The sequence below is a fragment of the Aythya ferina genome, assembly GCF_964211825.1.
Source record: "Aythya ferina genome assembly, chromosome: Z".
Lineage (NCBI taxonomy): Eukaryota > Metazoa > Chordata > Aves > Anseriformes > Anatidae > Aythya > Aythya ferina.
Genome location: NC_140299.1, coordinates 21,026,960 through 21,042,411, shown reverse-complemented (window position 1 = coordinate 21,042,411; position 15,452 = coordinate 21,026,960). Strand labels below are relative to the sequence as shown.

At 42.2% G+C, this 15,452-nt stretch overlaps 1 protein-coding gene across 3 annotated transcripts in view; it reads right to left on the bottom strand.

Moving 5' to 3' along the window:
• Nucleotides 1–15,452, bottom strand: part of ZSWIM6 (zinc finger SWIM-type containing 6) — a 113,301-nt gene that overhangs the window by 95,244 nt on the left and 2,605 nt on the right. The window contains exon 1 of one of the 3 annotated variants that reach the window (XM_084504295.1): nucleotides 13,336–13,418. The exons of the other annotated variants lie outside the window; for them this stretch is intronic. The gene's annotated coding sequence lies outside the window, so the exon portion shown is untranslated. Of the gene's footprint in view, nucleotides 1–13,335; nucleotides 13,419–15,452 lie in introns of those variants that run through there. 3 annotated transcript variants of the gene reach the window in all.

Below are 15,452 nucleotides of genomic sequence, written 5' to 3'. Positions count from 1 at the left end.
TTGTGCTTCTCAAGAAAAGAGCCCCCCACCCACCACAGGTCTTTGTTTCAGCCAGAGGCCAGCTCACCTTACCCTGAAAGCCTGAGCTTTTGTCAGCTGTCCGCAAAAACAGCTGTGGATGTACGGAATACTTATTACTACCAACAGAAAATGAAATCTGGCAAGCAGTTTGTGTTTACCATGGCAGAAACTCTTCAAAACACATAAGCATTTCCATATATTCTGAAAGATTTTTCTCAGCCACCCACACCTATTTTGTGAAAGCCTTCAAAATTAGTCTGTGTGAACAGAATGATAAACATAATTAACCCAGAGTGCCAAAAATAGCCTACCCCCCTGTTAAGTGCTAACGTGAAATGCAAAAGCAATAGCAAGAGAAGAAACAGTCAGCAGCAGCAGAGGGTTAATGAAGGTTTTCCTACAGGTTCTGTTCCTTTGTTAAGCAAAAGGCTAGTTGGGCTGGTATCAATGTAAATGCTGTCAACAGATGAAAAAAAGTTTTCCTACCTTTCCAGGCATGCTGAAGAATTACATAACTTTCAGTGAACTGGTAAAAAAAAGTCAGATTTCCTTCACTCACCATTTTTCACTCTACAATAGTTTCCAGTTAAGGTGCAGTTCACTGGTTTATATTTTATTTCCAGCATGACAAACTTCAAATGATGACCAAGACAGAGCACATGCACACTTTATCCCATTTTCTGAGAAAATACATTTTTTCCTAAATGACCATGCTGAATAAAACTATTTTAGCTTTCAACTGAGGCCTCTCCTTTGAGTTCTGCTTACTTTCCACATACATCAGATGTACGCAAGGTTAATCAAAATGTGCCAAACTGTATTAAAAGTAACAAGAATATGAAAATATATTTTAAAAGTTTGCAATGTTTCAAGTTTTCAGCAATTACAAGTGAAAGGATTTCACTGTTCATAAACATTGCATCTAATGAGGTCAATCTCTTATTCTGCTTCCAAGCAGAAGCTGTAACTCTCAACTGCTTCTGTGAGTTTAGTGCTATCTTCGTAAAAAACACCATGGGATTCAGTTCTGCCTTTGTCTTTTCTTCTTGCCACTTCTATCTACATGGTGTGCAGGAAAAAGGAAGAGGAGGAAACGCATCATGAAATTCAATGAGAATTTCTGGGTGGACCTGGATATTTGCCATAATTCATCATCCAATGCAGACTTTTCCTTCTTTTACGGAAGCTGGCATTTTCCAAAACTGACACAGTTTTTAATGTCTAGATTTACCAAGCATCCATGATGGTCTAAATCAAGACAAGCCACTCCTATCTAGAAGGAAGCTTCATATAGACAATTTGAGCAAGAGGCTTATGAGACTTCCCAGTAGCCAACATTTCAACTGTTATACACAAAACACATCGTTGCTTTATTACCTGGTATAGCACTATTTTTGAAAAGACACTACCAATGTGCACCTCCTAGCAATTCAGGCTAGTCAATTTTGTGTCTGTTCCTTCTGCCCAAACATTCGAAGATAAAACAGATCCAATACTTACACCCTGATTCTGCAACGCTTCAGCTTGATGGAAGCTCATCAAATCACTTTAAGTCCTTCTGGAATGCATTGAGCAGAAAATTCGTGGTAAAAGTAATTGCACAAGTGCCCGCTCCTAGTTTGCACACACTCTTTTCATCTTTAAAGATGGATACATTTGAAGGGACTGATGGAAAAAATAAACCTGCCAGCTGCAAAGAGTAATTGACAGGAGCTCTCTGGCCTGAATTCAAATAGAACAATTGTAGACAAAACTACATGAACAATTGCAGCAGTATCAGTTATCTAAACCCTGTAGGGCCTCTTCCTTGTATCTCCAAAATTTAAAATCGAAGCATTGCCTTAGACTTCTCTGCTAGGCTGAACAACCTTGTATAGCTTCATACTTACACAGCAACGAGAACTATGCAGAGGCATGGCCAGTAGCACATTCATTGCTCTGAGGAAATTGCCCTGTGGACAGTCTCTCAACAGGGACTGGAAAGTAGTCTACAGCACACTTTACCTGTTGGTGCCAAGTGGTCAGCTGTCTTTCAGGAAGGTGCAAAATAAAGGTCCAAAGAAGGGAAATTACAGCGATCAGCTGACACGTAGCAGCTTCTGGCCATGCACCCATAGGCAGCATTCTCACCTTCAGCTGGTATGAAGGTATTTATGTAATGCTTCTGGATGGCTTTGGCCAGGTTGCTAAGTATAAGTTAAGATTCCTGAACCAGTTTTGCAAAATTCTGAGCTTGTGAGCAAATCTGTACACAAAGAAGTTGGTAGAACCCCTTAGGTTTCCTTTTTTTTTTTTTTGTTATGTTTTTCTGCTGTCTACTCAATCCCAGAGTTGCAACAAGAACATCTACCATGAGCTTCCACAGAGAAGCATCAATCTCACAGAGCTGTAAGTTTGGCAGGTTTGAGGAGGCTTGCTCACCTGTAGCACACAAAATCCTAGGTTGTTAGCATCATTTTACATGCCTTTCCAACAAAATAATGCTGTCTTGCTGAGGCAAAGACCTCTTCTCCAGATTAAAATCAAAACATAGTTAGTTATATGACTTTAAGTACCTTTTCTAGACTAACCCAGATCTGTGGCACCATCTGGAATTTGCATAAATATACTGAAGAAGTAGACACATCCAGCCACAAAAGATGAATTAACTTAAGAATTTCATGAAGACAGATGAAGCCTACGAACAGTGCTTCTCTTTTCCTATCCCACTCAAGTCCTGTAAGCCCTTCATCCTTGCTGGGATAGCACTTCTTACATTGAATATAGCTTAGCCGAGCTTCAAAACCAAATGTTTTTGTTTTATATGACTGTTTAAAGAGCCTCTTGCATTACTCATGGGACTGCTCTTTTTCCTATTTGTTAGCTTCACGTGAGCAACATCGCTTTGTGTAGTTCAGTACTATAGTTTGCTTCCCCTGATTGTATTTGTCTGCAAAACAGCAAAGAGGAAGTAGGGGTAGCGGTGGAAGGGTTAAAAGGACAGCAACTGCAAAACCAAACTCATTTATTATGAAAACTGAAGGACTGATACACTTGACTGCTCTTCGTTCTCTAAGTATACATGAGTTCAAGCTAGTACTTCTTTAAGAAACCTTGCTTGTGTAAATCATGTTCATCTCACTAAAGTATCATGTTAAACACCCACCAACAGCCTAAAATATGACTTGACAGAAAGGAGACATCTAATGTTACAAGAGTGTTAGCAGGATAGGAATGAATCAGGAAAGATAACAGACTGGGTAACTTCACCTTTCTTGAATGAGAAAATATTTAGTTTAGGAGCCTGGGTAAATATGTACGTTAATGACAACCACCACCTGCAGAGGCTAGGGACGAAACAAGGCACTTCAGTAAGGGCTGGAGGTCACGCAGGCTTCTTTCCAGCAGGAGACAACCAGGAATGGCAAAGTATGCTGCACAAGCTCAGTAAAACTTCAGTACCAAGTCTCTCACTCATGCATGCCTTAAAGGATCTGACAGCCACAACCCTCCAGGCAGATCTGTAGGAGAGCTCAAGGAAGTTAGCAACCCAGATCAATCCTTACACATTGAAACAGGCTACTGTTGAATGCGAGCCAGGAGTAAGCTTTTATCTCCCCCAGTGCGAGCAGTTGAGAAAGCAAAAGCATCCTATCCCACAACGACCTGCACAACTCCCCATTAAATCTTTCTTTATGGTAAAAAGTAATTTCTGCCCTGAAAATGGACTCAACCTCACAGTGCAGTACACAACAGTGCTGCCAATGCACTTCTTCCCTCCATCAGTTACGGGCAAGCTTAGCTCTGCATTACTGCGGTCCATCTGGAACAGATCACACATCTGCTTTATTCCACTCCTGGAGACAGATCATTTCAGTAAATATGCCTCACTTACAGGAGCAGCTGTCTGTCACATAACTTGCACACAATCCAAGTTACACAAAAGCAGCAACACTCTGCTCAATTGCTGTTCTACTTGGGGAAGCAGTAATGATACTGGAACCCCACAAAGTTATTTTGGGCTCTCAATGAGGTCTGTATCAGGAGTGCTCAGTTTACAAGCAGTAAGTTTTTTTTTCCCCTGCCACTTGCCAGCCCTACAACTCCATTTGAGATCTGAAAGTCATGTTCCATCATTTCCTGCTCGTGCATTACTACCAGTAGCGAAGATCATGCAAGCCAGCTGAAGTCTATGCGATACCACCATAACCCTGAGGCCTTCTGCATGACTGCTGAGGTGCAACTGATCAAAGCCAAAGAAAGAGAAGATTCCATCTCATTCTGAGCTGCGTTGGCTCAGCAGGCCTAACCAGACAGAAAGCTGGGAACGCTTTATTGAATGAGGTCAACAGCTATGAATGTAAACAAACACGGAATGTTATCTGGTCAAAAACTGCACAATAAGCAGGAAAATCGCCTTGGAAGTCTGTGTTAAACATAGGTATGCTGAAGCTCAGTGCTGTCTGAGAAGAGGCAACATATGAACTTGGAAGACAAAACGCACTTTTTTTCCAAAGCCACGCAGACAGAAAGAAGCAATCACATATGTATGGAGCAAGCAGTTAGGTATTTCCTTCCCCTTTCCTGTAGTCTTAAATAAGCATTTGTTTAGCTTTCTTTTAATCGCTAGGGGAAGCATGGTGGTTGGACTCATGTTGCCTTGGTCAAGCTTTTTGAACAGGGATGAACACTGTGGATGAGCAGGTACTGCGGATGGCTCCCTCGTGCAGGCCCATCAGTCGCCACGGCTCAGGGAAGGCCCACGCCACAGCCCATGAGTGACTTCCCAAGCACAGCAGCCATCTCCTTTCCAGGCAGCAGTCAGGGCTTCATGATATCTTTAAACTCTCCAAAGCGTGACTGACAGAGTCCTGCCCTTCTCAGTGCCCCCTTCTTCCAGCCTCCGCTCCCTTGAATCAACACCAGCATTTACACAATAAACGAGGTAAAACTCACCTAGCAAGACCTAAATTCACAAGCAGGGACAATTCCCCAGCTCACCATGCAGCTATGCAACCCTGGCACAGGGTGTAAGCCTGGGAAGTGCAACATCCCTCTGACAGCAGCCTGTGTTTGAGGCAACCTAAAGCAGCCACGTGGCTTCGGGGTGAATGACACACAGTGATCTTCACAGTGGGCAAAGCTTGAAAATGCCAATCACAGAAAAGACCTTCGAAACGCACATTTAAGCACAGCAATACGTATTTTCTGTTCTGAGAATTACACAACGAGGCACAGAGCAGTGAGTCAGAGCACAGTAAATGAGTCAGTTATTTCATTTACCATATTCATGACTAGAGTATTTCACAATGGAATACATTTATTCTGATAGGCCTGTTTCACAGCCTGTCCTTGGAAGAGTTCACTAGTGACAAGAGGGAGCAAGTTTGTTGGAAAAGGCTGCTGGAGAACAACTCCCGAGCTCACAAGGAAGCGTTATGACCGTGCTGTGCTGCTGTATCAGCAGCTTTGCTTACAGCAGCAGGCTTGGTCAATGAGGAATGCGCCCACTCCCAAGAAGAAGGGAGGGGGAAAGGTTGATAACTCTGCTAAATTGCAACTGGAAATACAGTTTCAGCTTCTCTCAGAGGAAAGGTTTATGGCCTTTGTCATTTATAATCTTTGCTAGGCAACCTAAGGTTACCAGCCTTACAAAGATAGACAGACATCAGGCTTGTATTTGAGCTTTCAGCCTTTGTGTATGAAGACCTTAGTCTGCAGGTCTCAGCCTTGGATTGCTACACCACCTTCATGCCCCAGCCCAGGTTTTGTCAGCCAGCACAGTATGCTCTGGACAGCTGGCAGGCACAGCCCGAGCTCACAGAGGCCCATCCATCATGACATTAATTCCCAGTGCCCCGTGCCCATTCCAGGACTGGATGAACTGCAGCCACCACGCTGGACACTGATGCTCGATACCTGCAGTGCACATTTCCAACAAGCCTCACTTGTGTGTAAGCATACTTGTTCCCACAGAAAAGTGACCTGCCCAAGGCCTGGCAATGCTTTTGCACATGGAAGAAAACAGCTGAGAGCGGTGTGTGGCAGCACCAAGCCCTGCAGGGGACAGGCCAAAGGTCCCTCCAGCCTGTGCTGAGCCGGCTGCAGGTGTCTTACGCTGCTTGCAACAAGCTACTTGGAGACCAAGTCGCAGCCTGCCTCCAGACCAGACCGCAAACGTACCCTTCACACTGTACTTCTGGCACTTCAAACAAGCGTTGCTGGCAGCAACCACAAGATATGCGGATCTCCTTTCACTTCCTTTCTTGTTCTTTCACACCACGCTCCCCCATTACCAGGCTCAGGACATTTGCTTCCTTGCTAAGGTCACACGCAATGCAAACCCTCCCAGCTGCCTGGCCCAAAACACAGATAGAGACAACCCATCCCCTGCCTACCTACCAAGGCTCACGTGTGCAATGCTAATGATGTCCAGACGTCTTCTCTTGCACTCTTAGGCTGCTGACTCCCACACCTCATCCACCCGTGTAACAACGCAAGCACCTCGGGCAGAAGTATTGTGCCACTGCATTCTCCACAACCCTATCTTCTCTCTCCCACGTCCCAGTAATTGAGTACGCTGAGGCCCTTGTCTGGAATGTGGTTCTGCCATGGAGCATTTGCTGGTTACAGCGCAGTGGCCTCACACTGGAGCCAGCTCTCACTCAGGTTTCCGGGAGATTTTTCTGGATGCATTTCAGGATTTGGATTGCTTTAACTTTCAGCACTTCTGTAAGCGAAGACTCCTCTCCCAGAACTTTTGACCTCTACTGGCTTTTGTGGTTCTCCTTTTACTTCCTAAAAATCACAGCTTAGTGTCTCATCACACAGTCATCCTCTGCTTCCTCCTTTCAGTAGATGTTTCCCAACACTTTATCTGTACTTCTTAACTTCCTTTTGTTATTCAAGGAGGGAGGGGAAGATGGACCTTGTAACAGGCAGGGATTCACTGCAGTGCATGCCCATGATTCACATCTTCCCATTTATCCAGTCTAACATTTCGCTAGCTATCATTCCACGCTTTGAGTAATCGGGGAGCAGCAGCTTTGATCTTACTGGCATCTTGCTCCTTCCCAGCCTACTCTCCACACTGGGACTATTCAGTTTTCTGACATCAGCACCCTTCCTTGTCCCCCCTGCATACGCAAATCCTCCCTTTTAAAGCAAACAAACAAAAAAGCAGCATTAGATCTTTCAGCTATTAAGATTACAACGTTCACATTCTCTCCACGTTCCCAATCTTTACTGAGCATCTTCTGCCCCTAACAGTTTCAGGATTGTCTTCCACATTGCCTCTTATCCACAGAGGAAACTCCAGTCCTGACCAGCCCTGCACTGACACAGCCAGTTCTCCTCCTCCTCCTTCCTACCGTTGTCCAAATAGGTGCCTAATAAAGCCATGCGTCATTTGTCACCAGATAACCATCCTTTCCTCAATGCTTAACCAGTCTTTATCCATATGTCAGCACAATATATAGCCCTGAAAAAAAAAGTGTTTTTCACAAGTCTGGGTAACACAAGTATTTACTACTGTGCAGGAAAAGAAAGGACATGAGAAGCACACAGTTGTCCTTTTCCAATAAAGAATGGTTTGAAATTAAGCCATTTAGTGCCCATGGATAAAACTGAAATTAGTAGGTAAGGATTGAGGGGAGAGAGTTGTCACTTCATAACTTTCAACATATCTCACAGTTCAAGATCTACAAGATCTTGAAGATCTTCCCAATCTGTTTTCCATTTCAAACACTTTTTTTTTTTTTGTAGAAGTCTATCCCCTTTCATGTCTTCACTAATACCCACTGAAAGTTGACCACACGGAGGGAGCAGTCAGTCATTCAGATTATATCCTCATTAAATACCCTTCTTCAGGCATCTACTGAGCACTTTGACCCCTACTTTATCTCAGACATCACCACTTCCTTACTTTTCATCCATAAAGGTCAACCCAGCATCTTACCACCTCTCTTCTCCTCAAGTACATCTTAGTCAACAAGCCAAACTCTTGTTTACTCCTGAATTCTTCTTCACACCTGCCACCAAACAGCCACTTACATTTATCATTTACGTAAGTACTCAGAAATTAAGCCTGTAAGTTATTGCCAGGATACATAACAATGTAAAGCTTGATCACTGGAAACTGTCAGTAAAACTAAGCAATGTGCTGCTTCTGAAAGGTCTAAGTAGCGCTAATCAAGTTATTCTCAGCTTCCTTATCCCATCAGACTGCCAAGGCATCTGTTACATCAAGTCCTATTTCTAGTCACAGTCTACCATTCATGCATTAGTAGCACATTCAGCTGAAGTCATCTCTATTAGTTCATGCATTTAGATTTGACCAGGAAAGCTGCGTGACTGCTATCTCACATATCATGGCTTGCTGTAACAAAGAGCTAAAAAAAAAAAAAAAAAAAACCACCACAGTTTCACGTTTTGTCATCACTCTGCTCTAGAAGCGAAACTGAAGTTTCATGCTTCTACGTAACACAGCTACACCAAATCCAGCCACAGATACGAAATATAACAAACAAACTGGATATTTTATCCCCAGAACACTAATTGTAGTCAGTTTGCAAGGTTTCAGTTTACAACCTAAATCAATGGCAGAACTGACTCATTCTGTATGTGCAATATCAGCGGTACAGCCAGTTGTCCTGGTTGTCATTGGTCGTAACACAGTATTTCAGAATAAAAGCATTCCAAGTTTCCTCCATGTAGCTAATATATTAAACAATTCATTTAGACTATTGATTTTTCCCCGTTCTTGAACTCTCAAAACCCGTTGACTCAGCAGAATTGCCTTGAAGAAGCCCAAGTCATGCTAAATGTGGTCACCAAGGCCAGCTTTGTAAATACGCAAACCAGAGTTTTACTAAGTCTACTTTTCAACCTCCCAAAGCAGCACAGACAAGTACCAGAAGGAAAGTAAGTACTTCACTGAGGCAACTGCTGCTGTGCAAGTAATCAGTCGCTTACGGTAATGCTCTTTGTGCAACTTCACTGACTAGCCCATGTTTTCCAGAAGACTTGAGGATAACTATCCATAGCCATTTTCATGACTGCATTCTTAATGCAGTCATTTCATCTGCCATCACTCCATGGGCAAAACTACAGGTAAGTGGCAAAAATGACCAGCCGCCAAGCATATGAAACCATACGACCATGCTACATGCAGTTACTTACACCTTCCGCAAACATGCTGTGATTCCTGTCATTGACCACTGAAAGAGGGTTGATGATCTGTGAACTTCAGGCAGGTCAAAGTATCAAAGCTCAATGTAGAAACCAAGTATTAATAAAACTCACAAGATGTTCTTGAGAAGGGTAAGCTAGAAGCCAATCTGATGGAGAGAGACTACACGGCCACTGCGTCCACCACACATAGCTGAACACATGTAGACAGAGAGAGAAGAAGCCAGCAGTAAAAAAAAAAAAAAAAAAAGAGGTTAAACTTGAAGCATACGGAAACAAGTCCAAGAGAGCCAGTGCTGGCAAAATCCTTTAACCAAAAAGGATCCTTTTAACACAATATTAAAAGCAAAAAAAAAAAAAAAAAAAAAAAACAAATAGAATACATGCAAACTTGATCCTCTACTGTATTACAGGCTGCAAACTTGTTTCAGACTTTATAAAACAGTTTATCCAATTTTAAGTGCCTCAATGGTCAAATGTTCTTTATTTCATTAGTCAGTATAAATTAAACATCGTAGTCAGCTGCACAATTCCTGCACTGTATTTGCATTACCACCGGCTGTCAGTAGCCAGTTAGCAGTTAAAGTTGGCGTGCATACAACAAAGTGTCTCATTTCTTAGAAGTCACACAGCTACATACGTTTGATTTTCCTAGACTTTAAAATGATTGTTTGAATGTAATTGACTTTTGGCCAAAAAAATAAAATAAAATAGACAAAATAAAGATGTAATAATGCCTGTTTCTCTGAAATTTCTTTCTATTATGCCACTTCTCCCCCATATATTTTTCCCAACAACCCCGTAACATATTAGAGGCCTGACACCAATTAACAATGAAAGATGACTTATGCAAGCAGCTAAATTGATAACTATGAAGCAGGACAAAAGCTAAGTCACCTGAGTTTTTAGCACATTAATTCAGTAAATGAGCTTCTGGTTTATCTGATCAGCTAGCTCTGCTAGTGTGAACTTAAACTTACTGACAGGTTTTGCTGCATCCTTCCAATTAACGTCAGACCTTCTCAGCCATTGCCCATGCATTTCCAAAGCAAAAATTACCAAATATTTCAAGACTGTCAAACACACTGAATTGCAACAAGGAGGAAAGGGTTAGAGGAAGAAAAAGATTAAGGACGCCTTCTTTAAGGGTGCGATGGTGCACATCACAATTACCTTAATATATACTTTAAAATACAGTTAAAGATGGCCCTCTTTCCACAGTTTGTTTTTTCGCTTTTCAGAAAGGTTTAATAAGTATAGGTAAGAAGCCTACATTGAGAGACACTCCAGCCTACGCCGAAATTGCATCAAATCAGAACAGGTCTTTTGGACAGCCACTACGCTTCTACAGCGAGCCTTTTATCAGTCCCGATTTTACCACAAAAGAATGCTCTTTGCTGTACACACTAGCAGAAGGCTACACTCCTCCATTCTGTTTACATGTTTGTAGAATTAATGAGGAAAAACAAACTCATTTTTGAGATAGCAACTTACATCACAAGTTTTCCAGACATACCGGTCTTTTGTAGCGGGGCCAAGGCAAGGAAGGCTGGATTCATACGGCCGCCCCGTCAGAAGGCATCGCAAGGGCACCACTAAATCACAGTAATTGGCACGTAGCTACAAGGGGAATGCACACCAGCACACGGCACCAGCCGACATCGCCAGCGATCCAGGCCACGGGAGGCCACGAGGACACATCAAGAGCTGCGCACATATCCAGCGGAGAGAAGCGTTTTACATGGGTAGCTTCAGATAGTGAACCAAGAAGAAAAACTGGAAGTTCAAGGAGACAGATCTCCCAGCACAACAAGTGCAGTTATTGGACAGTGCTCAAGTATTCACATGCTGTCAGGCTGACTGCATTCCAGGCAATCAGAATTCGCATTAAATCTGTACCCTTGCTGCACATGAAAGCTTTTTAAAATTTCAAATTAGTTCCTGTCACAGACAAGCATATTCATAAATTAGGATCGCTATTGTCAGTTAAAATAGTTGGGTCCTTTTTTTTCCCCCTTTTCTTTTCTAGGAGCAGTAAATTCTCCTGCCTAATCCCCAGAGAAAACCAGCTAAAGAGAAAATAAGGGGTGTCAGCTGCATTCCTACACTACCACAGTTTGCACTAATGTTTTGCTACAGTACTACAAAACTTCAGAATTTGTCTTGACATAAATTTCCAAAACAGCAGGTTTTGGAAACATTAAAACCTGAACCCATGCAGACACATCTTATAGGGTGCCAGCCAACATACCTTATCCTTCACCAAGGAAAAACGCTATGTGATAATACACTTCCTCTGAGTAAGTTATTTATTTATTTTTTTTTCAACCTATAACTTTACCAGAGTCTTATGTAAGGGCTCAGTTCTAACAGATTAAAACAGAGACAGCAAGTGCTACAGCAAAATACAGTAACTAGCTACTGATTTTCAAGGAAAAACAATTTGCCCAATGCTGACTTCTGAATAGCTTCAGCCTACCCTCACAAATATTGCTTTTAATTAACCGTTCATCTCAAAGTACAGAGAGAGACAGAGAGAGAGAAAAAGCTTCAGTTGCTGGCATGACAGCTGGCTCAAATCCAAGAACTGCTACATACCAAAACATCTGATTGTATACAGAGATGGAATCACTTTCTTAAACTGAAAGCAAGCTTTGAAAATGGAAACTGTTTTCTTGCAAGTGAGGAAAGCCTTGAAGTTAGGGGGAAAATATGAAACATGAGAAACATGAAAACTGACCTAAAGCGAATAATGACAAATTTTATTAGGCCGACCCCACATAAAACTTCAATTTTTTTGTTTTAAAAATTGTAACGGGACATGATTCACCAATCATTTTCTACTTCGAAAGAACTCAGTTCTAGAGCAGTAACGACACACTCCTATTACAGATCTATCCTACTATTTATAGTTGCACGGAAAGGCTCTGCGAAGTTTTATTTCCACGTCTTGGAAGCACTGTGAAATGCTCACTTTCTCTTGAAATCCCAATTAGATATTTTTAGAAAAACCTAGAGAAGGCCTGAGTTGACTTGAAATTTTCCACGTTTATTAATTTGGTCTTGAAAGAAAGCTTTTTCCCCCCCCTCCTCTTTTTTTCAAAAAAGGTTTCCACAGAAATTATTCAAGGTCAAGGATAGTACATCAGAGCACACATGCATATACACTGAAAATAGCTTGCACGTTCCCTAATTAATACATTGCATTCCAAATCTAACAAGGAAACTGGAATGCATTCAGATGTTTCTCTTTCAGGAAGAAATACTTGAAAATGAGTTTGCTTCTGTTCCGGAACTCAGAAATATTGGTAGTTATTTCTTAAAGCAAACTGAAACTGGAATCACTGAAGATATTTTCGCAAGACTCTAGTGATCTTGGATCCAATTCAAAAAGAGTCCAGAAAAAAAAAAAGTCAGACATCATTTGTTTACTCCCCTACCACAATATTGTATTAACAAATTTTGGATTGCTTGTTTTAGTCATACATTCCTAACCAAACCCCAACATCAGGCTGGCTGCTGCAGAAACCATCCTTGTTTCTTTGGCATGCCAGGAGATAAACTCTGCCTGTTTGAGGAGGAGTTTAACGCAACCTTCTCCCCGCGGAAAAAGGTCACCAAGCATACCAGGATGCCAACAAGTTAACGCAGAACACAATGTCTGTGTCTCCACAAATGACAGCCTTAGTTTTGTCACATCATTTAATATTACTTGCGATTACTTTTTTTTTCTTTTTACTAAAACCATATGTCCTACAAGATTCATCAGCAAATAGATATATATATATTGTAAGCATCATCAAAGATCGTCATGTTGGCTAAAGGGCGCCTTTCCAGCTTTGCTAATAAGATACCTGATGTGTTGGGTTTTTTGTTTTTTTTTGTTTGTTTGTTTTTTGTTTTTTTTTTTTTTTTATCAACCAAAAGGTGTTTCGCATTATACTGCTGGTACTGAAACAATTAAACCCGCAAAGAAGAGAAATTACACTTGTTTTACGTGCTCTACAGTTCCATGCTGTTTTGGGCAAAGATGGCCATGAAGGACAAAAATGATTAACGGGAATCATCATCTACTAGAAGGACCTGAAATTTGCTGATTACGATACATGTATACCCCATTCAGACAGAATTGCAGAGAGCAGTTACCAGGAGTGTCTCGTAAAGCTTCTCTTCCTGGTTAAAAATGGCTTCTCCTGGTTTCGAACGCAATCACCACCTTGCAGCTCATTCTTGTTTAAAAGAAAAAAAGGAGAAAAAAGGGAGGGGGGAATAATTAGCTGGAATAATAGATGATAAACACACCTCTGAGTCAGAAGATGAATACTTCTGATCAAAAGAAAATTAGGAAAAAAGTCCCAAGTCTTAACTTCATTTTGGAATCAACTAAAGAAACATCAATGTATTTCCTCGCATTATTTTGCACTTCAGAAATTCTACTTTATTTTTTTATAAAGCATTTTGGTTGCATCTCTGATGACAACTCACCAAGGGGCTTCAGACAAGTGAACCCGCAGCTCCAAGCAGATGACACTTCAGCTGAACCCTTCTCCCCCAGACGAGGTAGCTTTCCACCTCCCAACGTTAACATTAATTCCAGAGCTGCGGTAAGCACCAGTCAATTAATTCCTTACTTTGTTTCCCTTTGCTTAGAGTTTCTTCCCTCCAACTCACCCTCTTGCCATTCATACCTAAGAGGCATGACTACGGTGATTACAGAGCCTTATGCTACTGTGGAGAGGACTCTAACACCTTAAAGGGAGACCCGTATGAGCAAGCAAGGTCCGTGCAGCACGGGCAAGCCAACCTCAAATTAGAGGCAGATGAGGATGTGCCAGGAGTACTTACACAGCATACCAAAAAAACACATCAGGTCCTTCTAATGCAGATGCAGCTCAGCGGCAGAGATGAGCTTTGGGCCACTACAGCAAGAGCAGCCCAGAGCTGAAAGTCCTCGAGCAGGGGCACGGGGGCTTCTCCTCTTCTCCCCAAGCAGGGCATGGGGCTCTCACCAGGCCAGCTGCACCACGGAGGGATCACACCTCTCACTAACCCTGACAGCACCGCCGTGACGGCAGCACGGCACTGGATACTAATTCGGGACTAACCTCGGAAACCAAATATACACTCCACCAGCTAAAACTGTCTGCTCACTCCTGGCATCTTCACGAATTTGGCCAAATGAAGCACAGCCGATTTCTAATTTTTCTTCCAGATTGTTGTATTTACCCAGCGCTTTCATGTTTAGACTGCAACTTTTACTAAAAATACTCGTCTTGAAATACATGAAAACACATATAGTAGAAAAGCTCCATTTTATACTGCTGAGATGGTTTGTTCTAAGAGCATGCCTTCTATTTTTTTCAAACAAGCTAAAAAAATCTTTACATCCAGTTGAAACATATCAAAAAAGCTACAAGAACATCAATAAGTTAGACACAAGTAGAATATTGAAGCCCACTACTCTAGATAAAAATCCTTCAAAATGAAGTAATGTTAATTACGATGCTAGGAGAAGACCATTGCATTTTGAATGGCTCGTGGACCACCTTACCACCTGAGTAATAAGAACACGGGTTGTGCATATCACTAACGTGTCAACTCCCTTTTATTCTCTGCATTACGCATGAGACGAATTGGGGGCACGAAGCAGACGCACGTGAAGACTTCCAGCAGCACGTAGACATCAGGATTTTGAAGTTCTTTTCCTTGAAATGAGTTGCTGTGAAAAGATTGTCTGAACGTTTATGCAGGGCTAGACTAAAATGTAAAATACAGAAGCAAATGAATTCATTCAACTACCACCTAAGTGAAATTTATGCGTCCCCGTCGCAAATCATATCTGCGTCCCCTGTATATGGCAATAGTCAGCACTACAAGTGAGCCTGTTACAGCTGATATGTAATAAAATGTACTTTGTCCAATAGCTGCACTTTTCCATAGTACTACAGTAAACATTTACAGAGTTTCCATTACTCACACTGCAAAGAACATAGGTTCACATTTATATGGCTGCTAAACACGCGCTTACACAAACTCAGCGCTAAGCCTGCCTCAATGCCACACATTCAGCTGTGTTGCACGGCGCCGATCCCGCTCCCCACCCAACCTAACTCGCCCCAGTTCAGTTTGCTTTCGGTCGCACCTCCCTGCTGCCGAGGAGACCCGTGCCAGCGGTGCCCTCCAGCAGCCCAGCCACCCCAGCCATGGGAAGAGCCGAGGCGCTCGCTGTCGATGGCTCCCACCACTGGCTTTGTCACGGCTTT